Here is an 18501-nt window from a genome sequence, read left to right as displayed (position 1 = left end):
TAAAAAACGCATTGCTGCGTAGAAAACCATGTTGAATGGACTGTAGTGTGTTTCTGCAAATGGCAAAACGCACCAAAAAGCGCATAGGTGTGAACATAGGGTAATGGTCACAGCGGATCTGCAGGAACTGAATGCAAAAATCTCACCAAACGGGAGCGGTAAGAAACACCAAATGCTGAAATATTACTTTTGGGTGGACTGACCCTTTAATAAATATATATTATAGGCTCTCTGATACCTTTGTATTGTTTGAAAATAATGTGGCGTGATAAGCTGGAATTTCCTTTTAAACCAACATAAAAAATTGATGATTTCACTCTGACAGTATTAAATATCATAAATGAGTCTACAAAGCTACTCTCTTGGAGTCCACAGTTCAGCCTTTCCCTTATCGTTCTTTTTTTTCTTTGTTCTCCTCTGATTGAACATTGCGGTTCTTGTGATTAACGTGTAACGCCGAAGCAGTTTCCTGTGGTATTTGCTCATAGATGGATCTGGCACACGTTCAGCAGTCAAGCAATGCCGCACTGTTGGTTTAATGTGTCCTAAAATGCACTGTCACCGTACATGCCAATAAGTATATAGAGCCGGGAGGCTTAAGTACTACGGTGAGGGATTCAGCTGGAGTCACGCTAGGAAAAGAAGACTTTCAGCAAATAAGACCAGCACTGCACAATGGGAGAGCTTTGCCCACAGGTCTGTCTAGGAATTCTTGCACCTTGGTCAGAGACTATTGGGCACATTTAAAATGGACCTTTTAAGTCTACATGAATAAATATCTAACGTGGCACTAGATACAGCAACGCTATGACTTATCAAAACATTTTTACCTTTTATCATTAAAAAGCACCCCATATCAACAGCCCCGCCCATTACTCCACACTCTGTACCCCCTGCATCCTCCATTACCCCCCAATATGCACCCCCTGCATCCCTCTTACATTATACTTTACGTCTCCTGCATTTTCCATTACTCAGTACGCTGCACCACCTGCATCTCCCAATACTCTATCTGTACCCGCGATACTCCTCACTTGTACCCCAATCCCCCCCACTACTCTACACCCTTCAGCCTCTGTATCCCCTACAACCCCACACTCTGCTTGCCCCATTTCCATGCACTCTGCACCCCCCGCACTCCCCATTACACCTTACTCTGTATCCCTAGTATACCTTCTACACCTCACTCTGTATCCCTAGTATACCTTCTACACCTCACTCTGTATCCCTTGTATGCCTTCTACACCTCACTCTGTATCCCTTGTATGCCTTCTACACCTCACTCTGCACCCCCTGCATTCACCAACTACACCTCACTCTTCACCCTGCATTCCCCGTTACATCTCACTCTGCACCACCTGCATCCCCCATTACACCCCACACTGCACCACCTGCATTCCCCAAAAAATTTCACTCTGCACCACCTGCATCCCCCATTACATTTCACTCTGCACCACCTGCATTTCCCATTACACCCTACCCTGCACCACCTGCATTTCCTATTACACCTCACTCTGCACCACCTGCATTCCCCATTACACCTCACTCTGCACCACCTGCATTCCCCATTACATCTTACTCTGCACCACCTGCATTCCCCATGATATCTCACTCTGCACCCCCTGCATTCCTCATTATATCTCACTCTGCACCCCCTGCATTCCCCATTACATCTCACTCTGCACCCCCTGCATTCCCCATTACACCTCACTCTGCGCACCCTGCATTCCCCATTACACCTCACTTTGCATCCCATATATCTCCATTACACCTCACTCTGCGCCCCCTGCATCCCCCATTACACATCACTCTGCATCCCATATATCTCCATTACACCTCACTCTGTACCCCCTGCATCCTCCATTACCCCCCAATATGCACCCCCTGCATCCCTCTTAAATTATACTTTACGTCTCCTGCATTTTCCATTACTCAGTACGCTGCTCCACCTGCATCTCCCAATACTCTATCTGTACCCGCGATACACCTCACTTGTACCCCAATCCCCCCCACTACTCTACACCCTTCAGCCTCTGTATCCCCTACAACCCCACACTCTGCTTGCCCCATTTCCATGCACTCTGCACCCCCCATTACACCTCACTCTGTATCCCCAGTATACCTTCTACACCTCACTCTGCACTCCCTGCATTCACCAACTACACCTCACTCTTCACCCTGCATTCCCCGTTACATCTCACTCTGCACCACCTACATTCCCCATTACATTTCACTCTGCACCACCTGCATCCCCATTACATTTCACTCTGCACCACCTGCATTCCCCATTACACCCCACTCTGCACCCCCTGCATTCCCCATTATACCTCACTCTGCACCACCTGCATTCCCCATTACACCTCACTCTGCACCCCCTGCATTCCCCATTATACCTCACTCTGCACCACCTGCATTCCCCATTGCACCCCACCCTGCACCACCTGCATTTCCTATTACACCTCACTCTGCACCACCTGCATTCCCCATTAAACCTCACTTTGCACCACCTGCATTCCCCATTAAACCTCACTTTGCACCACCTGCATTCCCCATTACACCTCACTCTGCACCACCTGCATTCCCCATTACACCTCACTCTGCACCACCTGCATTCCCCATTACACCTCACTCTGCACCACCTGCATTCCCCATTACACCTCACTCTGCACCACCTGCATTCCCCATTACATCTCACTCTGCACCCCCTGCATTCCTCATTATATCTCACTCTGCACCCCCTGCATTCCCCATTACACCTCACTCTGCGCACCCTGCATTCCCCATTACATATCACTCTGCATTCCATATATCTCCATTACACCTCACTCTGCACCCCCCATTACACATCACTCTGCATCCCATATATCTCCATTACACCTCACTCTGCACCCCAATTTCCCTGTTCTCTGCACTCTAAGAACTACAAAGGAAACGGGATTTATATAATTGTGTTATCTGTGAGGTGGCATCTGTGTCCAAGATGATGACAATGGATGATGCCTGAACAAAGATGGCTCCATCATTCCTGGAGAGAAAAGCAGATGAAGGCATTGTCACTCAGGGAGAGTACTGTGATCTTTGATTTAAAGGATAGCAGTACTTTTAAAAAAAGTTAAACTGAAATTCCAGCAAAAAACTAGTTCCAAAAATGTCCCCTCCCCCCTACTAACATCTATATATACTATATATAAACAAAGTGCAGTGCTATACATATAATACATAAATCATAACAAATGTGAATTGTAAATCATAAAAAATGAATTTAACAAATGTGTGAATCCAAACAAAGTCCATAAAGAAAAAAAAATCTCATAAAAAATTCCGTACTCAATAAGGAGATCCAAAGACTGCAACCGTGATACCCAAAAAATAAATTCACACTCGAGGCTTACCAAAGACCCAGCGACCCCCCTTATTCAGGGAGATCAATGAACACTTAATCGGACCTTAGATCCACTCGCATTCGGTAGCGGATACTATAAGCAAACAACCCAGGAAGCTGCATCTGCAAACCTCACTCGTACTCGATGAACAGGGTATATGCAAAATATAAACTCCGCCTGTTTTCAAACCGACATGTTTTTATGCAATAGCTGGTTGCTAAGGAGCAGGCCGGGAAACCGGCTGCCACATCCTTAACAACCGATGAGTCATCAGCTGTCAGCGGGGTTCCCTGCTGACAGGTGAATGTAAAAAAAAAAGAATTGCCTGCAAAAAAAAAAAAAATGGCATGGGGACCCCCCCAAATCCATACTAGACCCTTATCTGAGCATGCAGCCAGGCAGGTCAGGAAAATGAGGGGACGAGCAAGCTGCCCCCCTCCTGAACCATACCAGGCCACATGCCCTCAACATGGAGGGGGGATGCCTTTGTTCTCTTGTTGATAGGGGCAAGGGCCTATTACCCACAACCCTGGGCTGTGGTTGAGGGGTCTGTGGGCGGGGGGGGCTTATCGGAATCTGGAAGCCCCCTTTAACCAGATCTCAGCCCCCCCCATGTAAATGAGTAGGTCCATAGAACCCCTACTTAGTCACCAAAAAAGTGTAATGCCGTGTACACACGATCGGTTCTCTCGTCGGAATAAGATATGATTGCTTTTCCGACGGGATTCCGCTCAAGTTTGCCTTGCATACACACGGTCACACAAAAGTTCTCTGAAATTACGACCGTCAAGAATGCGGTGACGTACAACACTAAAAAAAAAGAGAAAATGAAGTTCAATGCTTCCGAGCATGTGTCGAATTGTTTCCGAGCATGCGTAGGGATTTTGTGCGTCGGAATTGCCACAGACGATCGCATTTTCGGATAGGAACTTTTCCCGACCGAAAAATTAAGAGCATGCTCTCAATCTTTTGCTGGCTGGAATTCGGCCAGCAAAAGACCGATGGAGCATACACACGGTCGTATTTTCCGACGAGAAACTCTCATCGGTCTTTTGCGGGCCGAAATTCCAATTGTGTGTACGCGGCATTAAAGTGAATAAAGGCAGTACATGAGTTTTGACAAGTCCTTTATTAAAAAATAAAAACAATGTCTCCCAATGTAGCTTCATTGTCAATCACTATGCCCGCGCCACCGCCAGACCCAAAAAAGGGAGAAAAAAAAAAGCTCTGCACTCGTCGCAGGCTAACCGCCGACTGCCCGCTCCTCCGTCTGACAGTTCTCAAATAGGAAGGGGTGGGGCCACCAGGTGACATCACTGGGTGGTCCCACTCCTTGTGACATCACCGCCCCAGCATGCACCGCTGACAGTTGATGACTCATCGGTTGTTAAGGACATGGCAGCCAGCTTTCTGACCCACTTCAGCTATATACAGTGTGTGTAAAAAAGAAAAAAAAACGCAAAATGCATGAAAATTGCATGCAAAAATGCATCAAAAAGACGGGTTTAAAAAGGCAAAATGAAAAATGCACCGCAAAACGTGCCTAAAAAAATGCATCAGCAGCATAGATGTGAACCTAGACTTACTGTTGCTGTATATTGTAATATGTCAGGAATTTATTAAGGTGACCTCTAAAGTCATAAAAGGTCCAACCAAAAATAAGAATGATGAAAATAAACTGCAAATACTCGCGTGAAATGGACTGTGAGGTCGGATTTAGCGAATTGGCTGATCTTCTAAGTAGATGGCAATGGCTCTTCATCACAATAGGCTGAATTCCAAAAGAAACAAAATATTTATGTAAGACCAATAGTAGTAAAAGGCTCCCTTCCGCATCGATGAACCGACCTACGAACTTCCGTCCCTTGAATTACCTCCTTCCCCCGTTCTCCTTTTATTTTTCTACATGGTTTACTCGTATGAATTAATCCAGAGGAACCCGATTCTGGCATCATAATTAGAGAGACTAAATACCTGCTATTGTCACCGTGAATTAATAACCGGGAGAAGTGAGCTTTGGTGTGACCTTATCTGTACAATAGCCGCCTATTCATAGACATCCATTGACATCAGTGCAGAGGTTAAACCCTTTGAACAGCTTGTGGAGTGGTTTACCTTGTTCGTGACACCCTAGATATATATTACTTCCTTGTTTTTTTTTTTTCCATTATTGTTTAGTTTATATATGGTGGGGGCTCACATCTCAGCTTCCCATCAACCACTTCACATCGTTTGAGTTTTGTGGAAGAGGCACCTTAAAAGGTATCTAAATCCAAGAACAGTCCTTAGAAGTGGTGGCTGCATTGGTTTCTTTTTCTTTTTTTTTTTTTTTCAGTCTTTGTTCTCCTTTTTTTTTTGTCAGTGACAAACTTTCTGAACTAGGGTGACAACCTCACTCATTGTTCTGTATCTATAGAGAAGCAGCATTGTCCCCCTAGGACAGGTCTACTGAACATCTCCATAACATAGGGAGACAAGGTTCTGTAGTCCACTAAAATAGCTAGAAGCAATGCTAAGTGATGAGTTCAGCACAGAGAGCACAGAAAGCTTTCTGGCAAGATTAACAGATCTAACTGTAGCAAGGTCCCGGGCCTCCTTCAGTCTAATGAGAACCTCTTGGGCCAGAGACAGCTGACATCCTTCTGTGTATGGTGGGTTGTGAGGCATGGTGGGTGCAGGGTAGTTAAAGTTATTGGGCGCTAGACACTTCTTGAATGCAAAAGAGAGTTTATTTCTCTTAACAAACTTTTTTGGGGGGAGAGAGGGTTAGGGCCAGGACACCCTTAGGTAGTTGAGTTGCAAGATTAACTGGAAGAATCCAAGACTTCAATAGGAGGACAGCCATGCAGGGAAAGGCATCCAGCAAGACGCCACATCTGCATGTGCAGGAATGCTGTCTCCTATGGCAACAGTCTTTAACCACTTGCCAACCGCCTCACGACGATATACGTCGGCAGAATGGCACGGGCAGGCAGAGTAACGTATAGGCATGTTACTCCCCTCCCGCGAGCGGGGGCTGCGATCGCCCCCCCCCCCCCCCGGTGCCCGAGGTGGTTGGCATTGTTGCAGGAGCGATCCCTCCTGAGGGGGAGGCCACTGATTCAAGGCCTATCCCTCACGATCGCTCCTGACGAATGAGAAGCTTCCAGTACTTCTGAAATGTAAACAGAAGCAGAGGAAGTGATGTCATCTCTCTTCGTGGAGCCTTTTCGTTCCGGCTCCCGAGGAGAGAAGACATCAGTGTGAGTTTGCACAAACAGTACACTAACACCAGTACACATAGGCACACAAATCACCCCTAATCACCCCCCGATCACCCCCCCTGCACCCCCTGTCACAGTGGCACCAATAGCAGTTTTCATTTTTTTACTGATCACTGCATAGGTGTCATTTTGTGACTGTTATAAGTGTTAGGGCAATTAGTGGTAGGCCCCTTTAGGTCTAGGGTACCCCCCGAACCCCCCCTAATAAAGGTTTAACCCCTTGATCACCCCCCAGTTAACCCTTTCACCCCCTGTCGGCAGTATCACTAATCGATCATTTTTCTGATCGCCGTATTGGTGTCAAGGGTGACGCTAGTTAGCGTGTTAGTTATTTAGGTTCAACGTCAGCTTTTTATAGTGTCAGGTACCCCCATATACTACCTAATAAAGGTTTTACCCCCTGATTGCCCTCTAGTTAATCCTTTCACCAGTGATCACTGCTAAGTGTTACGGGTGACACTGGTTAGTTAGCTTGTTTTTTATACCCGCCGTTTATTACCCAATAAAGGTTTAACCCCCTGATCGCCTGGCGGGTGATATCAGTTAGGTTTTAGGGTCAGTTAGGGTCTGCGTCGCCCCAGGCAGCGTCAGATTAGTGTCAATACCGCTAACACCGACACACGCACCATATACCTCCCTTAGTAGTATAGTGTCTGAACGGATCAATATCTGATCCGATCAAATCTATACTAGCGTCCCCAGCAGTTTAGGGTTCCCAAAAACGCAGTGTTAGCGGGATCAGCCCAGATAACTGCTACCACCTGCATTTTTCCCCTCCGCCCAGCCCAGCCCACCCAAGTGCAGTATCGATCGATCACTGTCACTTACAAAACACTAAACACATAACTGCAGCGTTCGCAGAGTCAGGCCTGATCCCTGCGATCGCTAACAGTTTTTTTGATAGCGTTTGATACAGTTGCTAACAGTCAGGAGCTTTTTCATCTGTGAGTCTCACTACTGTACCAGTAAATTTAGAGCCCAAAATGGCAAATCGAAGGTACACTAGTGAGGAGGCCTACACCAGTGGTGTATTTAGGTTTCGTGCTGCCCTAGGCCTGACTAAACTCACACACCCCTAATTTAAATATGACCCACCCCTTCTTGTCAAGATCACGCCCCTTTCTGTTTATGACCCGCCCTGTCATCTGTAAACTACACCCCTTCCTTTTTAGGCTCCACCTCTTAGTCTTAGATCTCCACCTCTTCCTCTCTCTACATTAAAAGTGGGTACCGAGTGTAGCCTCTTCACTGCCCTTCAATGCAACCTCATCAGTATCCATCAAAGCAGCCTCACCGGTGCCCATCAATGCAGCCTCACTGGTGCCCATCATAGTAGGCTCACCGGTGCCCATCAATGCAGCCAGGCTGGTGCCCATCAATGCAGCCTCACCGGTGCCCATCAATGCAACCTCATTGGTACCCTACACATCAATGCAGCCTCATTGGTACCCATTAACGCAGCCTCACCAGTGCCCATAAATGCAGCTTCCCCAGTGCCCATCAATGCAGCCTCACCAGTGCCCATAAATGCAGCCTCACCAGTGCCCATCAGTGCAGTCTCACCAGTGCCCATCAGCACAGCCTCACCAGTGCCCATCAATGCAGCTTCACCAGTGCCCGACAATGCAGCCTCCCCATTGCCTATCAATGCAGCCTCATCAGTGCCCATCAATGCAGCCTCATTAGTGCAGCTTATCAGTGGCCATCAGTGCAGCATATCAGTGCTGCCTTATCAGTGGAGCATAAGGCTTTCACACTGAGGCGCTTTACAGGCGCTACAGCGCTAAAAATAGTGCCTGCATAGAGCATGTAAAGAGCCTCTCCTGTCTCTCCAGTGTGAAAGCTCGAGGGCTTTTACATTGGAGTGGTGCGCTTGCAGGACGGTAAAAAAAGTCCTGCAAGCCGCATCTTTGCAGCGCTGTAGGGGCGGTGTTTACACTGCTCCTAAAGCGCACCTGCCCATTGAAAACAGTGGGGCAGTGCCGCCAAACCGCCGCTGCAGTGGGGATTTGCAGGCAGTTTCAACCCTTTTTGGGCCGCTAGCGGGGGTTAAAACCGCCCCACTAGCAGCCGAATAGCACCGCTAAAAAGACGGTAAAGCGGCGCTAAAAATAGCGCCCATTTACTGCAGACACCCGCCCCAGTGTGAAAGTAGCCTAATGCTGGCCATACACTATACGAAAAATCGGCCGAACACATTTTCGAAAAACGAACGTTCGATCGTGACCGCAAACGATCGTGCCATCATGTAATGACCGATAAATCGTTCAGTGGACATAAATAAATAATTTTTTGTTAGTTTTTTTACATATACCTAGTGCAGACAGTTCGGACGGGAAACACATTAACCTTGCAATTTATCGTACGTTCGGCAGAAATTTTCCAAACTTGCCGTTCGTTTTTATGCCACAAAAACGTCACAAACGATTATCGATTTGTGCCCATTAACTTGCCGAAAAACGAACGAAGTGTCTATATGAACGATTTTTCGGCCGATTTTTCGTATAGTGTATGACCAGCATTAGAGTGCCGCCTAATCAGTGGCAATCAGTGCAGCCTCAACCTCTTTAATGAGTTTGCATTAATTTCAGCATGCATGGAACACTTTGCACATGCTGAAATCAATGTAAACACATTAAACAGACCACATTCAGTGAAAGTTCATGAATATACAGGTCATGCTATTGCAATAAAAGTGATCCATGCTGCAAACTCATTAAACAGTCCATCTTCAGTGAAAGTTCAAGTACTGCAAACTTTGCAGTACATGAACTTTCACTGAAGGTGGACTGTTTAATGAGTTTGTAGCATGGATCACTTTTATTGCAATAGCATGACCTGTATATTAATTTCCATATTAAGCACAGATTGGCTGCTTGGCTCACGCACATTACAAAAGCAAGAGTCATTTATTCAATTTTACCTGCTGTCCTGGCCAGGGGGTTCCCCTCGTGGTTCTCTCACCTCCTCCTCCTCCTGTCATCAGATAGACCCTGCCCCAGTAGACGATGCAGTGAGCAAAAGCCGCACGGAGGAGGGTAGGCAGAGCTTTAGGCTCCACCTCCGCCAGTCCAATTACATGCAGACAGTCACCGGCCGCTCCGCCTCCCCCCCGCCCCCCTCCAAGCACGCTGTCGCCGCCGATACACCATACTACAGTACCCCTGCAGCAAGCCAGCTGCATGTATGCGGGAGACGGCCGCGGGAGCCTGGACTCGTTGGGGGGGGGGGCTTTTTCGCTGCCCCCCCGCAAAGTACCGCCCTAGGCCTGGGCCTTGTCGGCCTAGGCCGAAATACAGCACTGGCCTACACGTTTCTGAGCATGACAGATAGTGAAGAGGAAGTCACTCATCTGTCAGATTCAGGCTCAGAATACGATCCGGTAGACCACAGCGGCTCCATGACAGATAGCTCTGATGACGGAGTTGTAGTCCCTGCCAAGGTCAGGCGTACCAGACCCCAATCTTCTTCTGCTGTTGTTGAGGTGCAAGAACCGCAGGTCCCTCGTATGGAGCAGAGAGCCAGTACTAGCACCGCTCATCCTTCTGGTGAACTGGCAAGCACCAGCGGCCTAGTACACCCTGGTCGTATATCCAGCACTAAAGTATCACGTGGTGACGTGGCGAGTCCAATAAGTGCAGTTCAAGCTGGCGAGGTGGCAAGCACAAGTAGTGTCCTGCTGCCACCAAGAAGACAAAGACAGGCCCGTCATGCCCATAGTGTCCTTCCTGCAGAACATGCCAATCCTAATTGGGAGCCCACCACTTCTGCAGCACCCGTACTTCCCCCATTCACTGGCCAACCCGGAATTCAGGTGGAAACAGTTGATTTTACCTCACTTGATTTTTATTCACTGTTTTTCATGGAAGATTTCTATAGATCTATTGTGGACCAAAGCAATTTGTATGCTGGTCAATTCATTGCTGCTAATCCCCAGTCCTCTCTTGCCAGAGATTGGAAGCCAATTTAAGACCTTTCTGGGGCTATCCCTCGACATGGGCATAGTTAAAATGAGTACATTGCGGTCATATTGGTCCACTGACCCAATTTACCATATGCCCGTGTTCTCTGCCTCCATGACCAGGGCACGATACGAGCAGATCTTGCAGTTCATGTACTTCAACAACAATGAACTCTGTCGTCCTTGTGGAGACCCTGGATACGATCTGCTCTACAAAATTCGGCCCCTCTTAAACCACTTTAACGAACGTTTTGCAGACTTGTTTACTCCCCATCAAGTTGTCTGTGTTGATGAGTCCCTGATTAAGTTTTCAAACAGTATCTTCCCAGCAAGTGTGCCAGATACGGGTCAAGATGTATAAGCTTTGTGACAGGGCCACAGGCTATACATATTGTTTTATGGTTTACGAGGGAAGAGATACTCACGTAGAGCCGCCGAATGGCCCAGATTACATAGGGAACGCTGGTAAGATTGTGTGGGACTTGGTGTCACCCTTATTCGGAAAGGGGTACCACTTGTATGTAGACAATTATTACACAAGCATGCCACTTTTTAGTCACTTGTTTGATCATCAGATTGGTGCATGTGGCACCGTGCAATCTACCCCGGAGGCTTGCAGATTCCTGTCTTAGGCTGGGGGAGAGAGCCTGCTTGAAGTGTAATAACTTGCTCGTTGTGAGGTGGAGGGATAATAAGAATGTTTTCGTTTTGTCCTCCCTTCATGCAGACACGAAGGTCCAAATTTCTATGGTGACTGGTGTTGTGGAGAAACCCATCTGTGTCCATGAATATAAAAAAAAATATGGGAGTGGTGGACCTCAACGACCAGTTGTTGGCGCCGTACCTAGTTGCCCATGAGGCCAGATGCTGGTATTAAAAAGTGTCTATATACTTATTTCAATTGGCTTTGCTGAACGCTCATGTGCTATACAGAGCTTCAGGACGGACTGGATCCTTCCTTAAATTCCAAGAAGAGATCGTCAGAGCCTTTCTGTTTCCAGACGGTGCTCCACCTCACCTTCCCAATCCAAATGCAGTAAGCCGGCTGCATGAGAGGCATTTTCCATATGTCCTCCTGAGTACCCCTACCCAACAAGCCCCCCAAAGAAGATGTCGTGTCTGTAGCAAGCGCGGACATAGGCGTGACACCCGCTATTATTGTCCCTCCTGTCCAGACAATCCTGGTGTTTGTATTGGTGAATGTTTTGAACGCTACCATTCACTAGTGGAGTTTTAGCATAGGGTACAGAACTGCACAGACTCGGCACACTTTCACAGGGTCTCCCAAGATGCCATTGCATTTTGAGAGATCCAAACCTGGAACCAAACCGTTACAGTTACAGTTACAAATAAAAGTGTAAAAAAAAAAAACACACAAAAAATATATAAAATAAAAAAAACAAAAATAGTTGTCGTTTTACTTGAAAAGCAAACATGATAAAACATAATAACAATAAAACATTGCAGAATAGAATACAGTAAAAAAGAGCAGAACAATAGAGAAACAATAGAGAGAGAGGGGTATAGTAAGTAAGGGGGGGGGGGTGTTGTGCCATCTTGGCATTTTATGGCCTTCAAAACTGTGATAGGTAGTGAGGAGTGAAATCAAAAATTTACACCCTTAGAAATCCTGAAGGCGGTGCTTGGTTTCGGGGGCCCCGTATGCAGCTAGGCTCCCAAGAAGTCCCACACATGTGGTATCCCCGTACTGAAGAGAAGCAGCAGAATGTATTTTGGGGTGTAATTCCACATATGCCCATGGCATGTTTGAGCAATATATCATTTAGTGATAAAAAAAAAAAACTTTGTCATTTTCCCGCAACTTGTGGCAAAATATAAAATATTCCAAGAGCCGCAAGAGCCTTCAAGGTACCCCAAGGTTGCTTGGCAACTTGACGTTTCAGCTCCCTCAATACATTTTCCATGGGATTACGGTCTGGAGACTGGCTAGGCCACTCCATGACCTTAATGGGCTTCTTCTTGAGCCACTCATTTGCTGCCTAGGTGGTATGTTTTGGGTCATTGTCATGCTGGAAGACCCATCCACGACTCATCTTCGGTGTTCTGGCTGAGGGAAGAAGGTTTTCATCTAAGATTTTACAATACATGGCCCCGTCCATTGGACCCTCAATGCAGCAAAGTCGGCCTGTACCTTTTAGCAGAGAAAAAGTCAAAAAGCATAATGTTACCGCCTCCGTGCTTGACTGTAGGGATGGTGTTCATAGGGTCATAGTCAGCATTTTTCTTCCTCAAAACACAGCAAGTCATGTTAATGTCAAAGAGCTCAATTTTGGTCTCATCTGACCACAGTACTTTCTCCCAATCCTTCTCTGAATCATTTAGATGTAAGATGGGCATGACTGTACATGTGCCTTTTTGGGGGGGGGGGGGGTCCTTGTGGGTGCTGCTGCATTTCAATCCATGGTGACATATTGTGTTACCAATGGTTTGTTTGGTGACTGTGGTCCTAACTGCCTTGAGATCATTCACAAGCTCCTCCCGTCTAGTTCTGGGCTGATCCCTCACTTTTCTCATGATCATCCTTACCCCATGAGGTGAAAACCAGCATGGAGCTCCAGACCGAGGGCAATTGATGGTTATATTGTATTTCTTCCATTTGCGAATAATCGCTCCAACAGTTGTCTCCTTCTCACCAAGTTTCTTGCTGATGGTCTTGTAGCCCATTCCAGCCTTGTGCAGGTCTACAGTTTAGTCCCTGATGTCCCTTGACAGCTCTTTGGTCTTGCCCATGATGATGAAGTTTGAATGAAAGAAAGAGATTCTATGGACAGGTGTCTTTTATACACATAACAAGTTGTCGTTAGGAGCACCTTCTTACATTGACAGCACTAATCTGTGTACCACATGAGCACATACTCTAGCCAGTCTGTGGGATCCAGAATTATTGTTGGTTGGGAGGGGATCAAATACTTATTTTACTCACTAAACTGCAACTCAATTTATATGATTTGTATCATGTGTTTTTTCTGAATATTTGGTATTTTTGATATTCTGTCTTTATTATTTAAAATACACCTATGATAAAAATTATAGACCATTCGCTTCTTTGTAGGTGGGCAAACTTACAAAAGCTGTACGGGATCAAATAATAATTTTTCCCACTGTATATACAGTAAATAAATAACTCTTAAGAAAAAACAGGACTTATATATATATCACCCAAGAAAACTCCATTACATGAAAAGATTTATAAATATACGAATAAACATTTTTTTTATTATATAATATTAAAATTCAAGGTACATTACAAAAGCATATAAGTTTACAATTTGAACAGTAATTATTTCAGACCATTACAATATCCAACATACAGTACTACATTATAATTTCTCATAGAAGGTTGATGCGTTTCGCTGATTTATCTGCTTCTTCAGGACCGTTCTAGAGAATATTTGCTCACGCCTTAGTATATGGTATGTATATTTGTCTAAATAAATGTGTTTACAATCTCCCTTTGCAAAACATAAATTGATTATGTTATATCAAGGTAACACATAATAGATATATACAACATCATTAAATATATGTGCCCGTGTTGATAGGCTTGACGTGTTTCCAGGATAGCATTCACTTCCTCAGGAGCTGACAGGGGAACAAGGCTGATATTTCTATAAATAAAGCAAAAAATATTTTAACTCTTGACAAACAGGAGAGGCTCTTTACAGGCGCTATGCAGGCTCTATTTTTAGTGCCTCAGTGTGAAAGTAGCCTTAGTGTTACAAGGTCTCAGTTGTAAATGGGGAGCAGGTGTGTTAAAAACTCTCTCATACTGGTCACTGGAAGTTCAACATGGCACCTCATGGCAAAGAACTCTCCGAAGATCTGAAAAAAAAAATTGTTGCCATAAAGATGGCCTAGGCTATAGGAAGATTGCCAAGACCCTGAAACTGAGCTGCAGCACGGTGGCCAAGACCATACAGCGGTTTAACAGGACAGGTTCCACTCAGAACAGGCCTCGCCATGGTCGACCAAAGACATTGAGTGCACAAGCTCAGCGTCATATCCAGAGGTTGTCTTTGGCAAATAAGACGCATGAGTGCTGCCAGCATTGCTACAGATGTTGAAGCCTGTCAGTGCTCAGACCATACGCCACACACTGCATCAAATTGGTCTGCATGGCTTTCGTCCCAGAAGAAAGCCTCTTCTAAAGATGATGCACAAGAAAGCCCGCAAACAGTTTGCTGAAGACAAGCAGACTAAGGACATGGATTACTGGAACCATGTCCCATGGTCTGATGAGACCAAGATAAACTTATTTGGTTCAGATGGTGTCAAGCGTGTGTGGCGGCAACCAGGTGAGGAGTACAAAGACAAGTGTGCCTTGCCTACAGTCAAGCATGGTGGTGGGAGTGTCATGGTCTGGGGCTGCATAAATGCTGCTGGCACTGGGGAGCTACAGTTCATTGAGGGAACCATGAATGCCAACATGTACTGTGACATACTGAAGCAGAGCATGATCCCCTCCCTTCGGAGACTGGGCTACAGGGCAGTATTCCAACATGATAACGACCCCAAACACACCTCCAAGACGACCTCTGCCTTGCTAAAGAAGCTGAGGGTAAAGGTGATGGACTGGCCAACCATGTCTCCAGACCTAAACCCTATTGAGCATCTGTGGGGCATCCTCAAACAGAAGGTAGAGGAGCGCAAGGTCTCTAACATCCACCAACTCTGTGATGTCATCATGGAGGAGTGGAAGAGGACTCCAGTGGCAACCTGTGATGCTCTTGTGAACTCCATGCCCAAGAGGGTTAAGGCAGTACTGAAAAATAATGGAGGCCACACAAAATATTGACACTTTGGGCACAATTTTGAAATTTTCACTAAAGGGGTGTACTCACTTTTGTTGCCAGCGGTTTAGACATTAATGGCTGTGTGTTGAGTTATTTTGAGGGGACAGCAAATGTACACTGTTATACAAGCTGTACACTCATTACTTTACATTGTAGCAAAGTGTAATTTCTTCAGTGTTGTCACATAATAAAATATTTACAAAAATGTGAGATACTGTATATATATATATATATATATATATATATACAGTGCCTTGCAAAAGTATTCACCCCTTGGCATGTTTCGTGTTTTGTTGCCTCTCAACCTGGAATTAACATGGATTGTTTGAGGATTTGCATAATTTAATTTACAGAACATGCTCACAAATTTGAAGATGTTTTTTTTTTTTATTGTGAAGCAAACAACAAATAGGACAAAATAACAGAAAAAGTCAATGTGCATAATTATTCACCCCCCCCTAAAGTCAATACTTCGTAGAGCCACCTTTTGCGGCTATCACAGCTCCAAGTCGCTTTGAATAAGTCTCTATGAGCTTGTCACATCTTACCACTGGGATTTTTGCCCATTCCTCCTTGCAAAACTGCTCCAGCTCCTTCAAGTTGGATGGTTTGCGCTTGTGAACTGCAATCTTTAAGTCTGACCACAGATTTTCTATTGGATTGAGGTCTGGGCTTTGACTAGGCCATTCCAACACATTTACATGTCTCCCCTTAAACCACTCAAGTGTTGCTTTAGCAGTGTGTTTGGGGTCATTGTCCTGCTGGAAGGTGAACCTCCCTCCTAGCCTCAAATCACACACAGAGTGGTACAGGTTTTGTTCAAGAATATCCCTGTATTTAGCACCATCCATCTTTCCCTCAAATCCAACCAGTTTCCCAGTCCCGACTGCTGAAAAACATCCCCACAGCATGATGCTGCCATCACCATGTTTCACAGTGGGGATGGTGTTCTTTTGGTGATGTGATGTGTTGGGTTTGCGCCAGACATAGCATTTTATTTAATGGCCAAGAAGTTCAATTTTAGTCTCATCAGACCAGAGCACCTTCCTCCATACATTTTGGGAGTCTCCCACATGCCTTTTCGCAAACTCAAAACGTGTCATTTTGTTTTTTACTGAAAGTAATGGCTTTCTTCTGGCCACTCTGCCATAAAGTCAAACTCTATGGAGCATACGGCTTATTGTCGTCCTATTTACAGATACTCCAGTCTCTGCTGTGGAACTCTGCAGCTCCTCCAGGGTTACCTTAGGTCTCTGTGCTGCCTCTCTGATTAATGCTCTCCTTGCCCGGTCCGTGAGTTTCGGTGTGCGGCCGTCTCTTGGCAGGTTTGCTGTTGTGCCATGTTCTTTCCATTTGGTTATGATAAATTTGATGGTGCTCCTAGGGATCATCAAAGAGTTGAATATTTGTTTATGACCTAACTCTGACTTATACTTCTCAACAACATTGTCCCTTATTTGTTTGGAGAGTTCCTTGGTCTTCATGGCAGTGTTTGGTTAGTGGTGCCTCTTGCTTAGGTGTTGCAGCCTCTGGGGCCTTTCAAAAAGGTGTGTATATGTAATGACAGATCATGTGACACTTGCACACAGGTGGACATCATTTCACTAATTATGTGACTTCTGAAGGTAATTGGTTGACCAGAGCTTTTTATGGGCTTCATAACAAAGGGGGTGAATACATACACACATGCCAATGTAAAGGCTGTAATGTAACAAAATAGGTAAAAAGCCAAGGGGGGTGAATACTTTTGCAAGGCACTGTGTATGTATATATATATACATATATATATATATATATATATATATATATATATATATATATATATATATATATACACACATATATATATTATCATAAGAGGTAAATGTTGTGCAATAGAAGATTTTAAATATATTTTTGGCTTTTTTCCAATGTGCAGACTACTGTATATAAATTAAAGAAGAATTCCAGGGGCGTGTCCTGGCTATGGAGGAGTTAGGACGTGCATCGCCTCAGCTCTGCTCCACCGCCACACAAATCAGCTCAAACACGGGGGATACTTACCTCTACAGACTCCCCGCATGTCACAGCGATCGAGGCAATCCTCCCAACCGGCAAGGACCGACAGATCGCGGCAGGGACAGCTGGATTCCTACTTCCCCGGGACCCGGGGACAAGGCCGCGAAGCCTCCAAGATGGCGCCGACCAGGAAGGCCCAGAAATCGGCCAAATCCTCCCAGCAAGCAGCAGCCACGGTCCGGCCGCCAAAAGGGACAGCTTCCCCAACATCTCTGGTTCCATCCCCGGGGTCGGTGAGTGATTCAGCTCCCTGTGCTTCCCCTGCTTCACTGGATGGCTGTTCAGAAGTTTCAGACTACCTCAGGGATGAGGATATCAGGCGCCATATTATGTCCCTGTCCACTAAAGAGGACTTAGAACGCTTTACATGCAGGGTGGAAAAGGCTTTCACTAAAGATATAGCCCAGCTAAAAGCTGATACTTCACATTTGGGTAACAGGGTGGAATCCCTAGAGGACAAGTTGGAGGAGGTTCATCCCAATATTGCTCTGCTGCAATCTAAATGTCAAATGCAAGATCAGCAGATTGAAGCTCTACTATGTCAACTTGATGATGCGGAAATTCGCAGCAGGAGAGCTAATATTAGGATCCGAGGCCTGCCTGAAGCCACAGCCTCAAGGGACATTATTCTCACGCTGACAGACATTTTTAGAGACATATTGGGCTTACCAAACTTTGCTCCCATAGAAATTGACTGGGCGCATAGAGCACTAAGACCTCCATCTCAAGATGTGGACAACCCCAGAGACATAATTTGTAAACTCCACAAACACACTATTATGCAAAAAATGCGAGGCAAGCCTTTTTATGATTTTGATGGTGCACATTTATTTTTTTACCAGGATATATCTAGACGCACCCTCATGCAGCGCAGAGCTCTCCGCCCCCTCCTGATGGCTATTGAAGAAGCTGGTTTACCGTACCGCTGGGGCTTTCCCTTTTTTCTACAGGTGACTAAGGATGGAAGGCAAGTCACATTACGCACTGGATCTTGATCCCATGGACTTTCCGGATTGGAGGGG

The sequence above is a fragment of the Aquarana catesbeiana genome, linkage group LG05 (assembly GCF_042186555.1).
Source record: "Aquarana catesbeiana isolate 2022-GZ linkage group LG05, ASM4218655v1, whole genome shotgun sequence".
NCBI classification, from domain to species: Eukaryota; Metazoa; Chordata; class Amphibia; order Anura; family Ranidae; genus Aquarana; species Aquarana catesbeiana.
The sequence above is the reverse complement of the archived record's forward strand: the minus strand, read 5'-3'. Positions refer to the sequence as shown.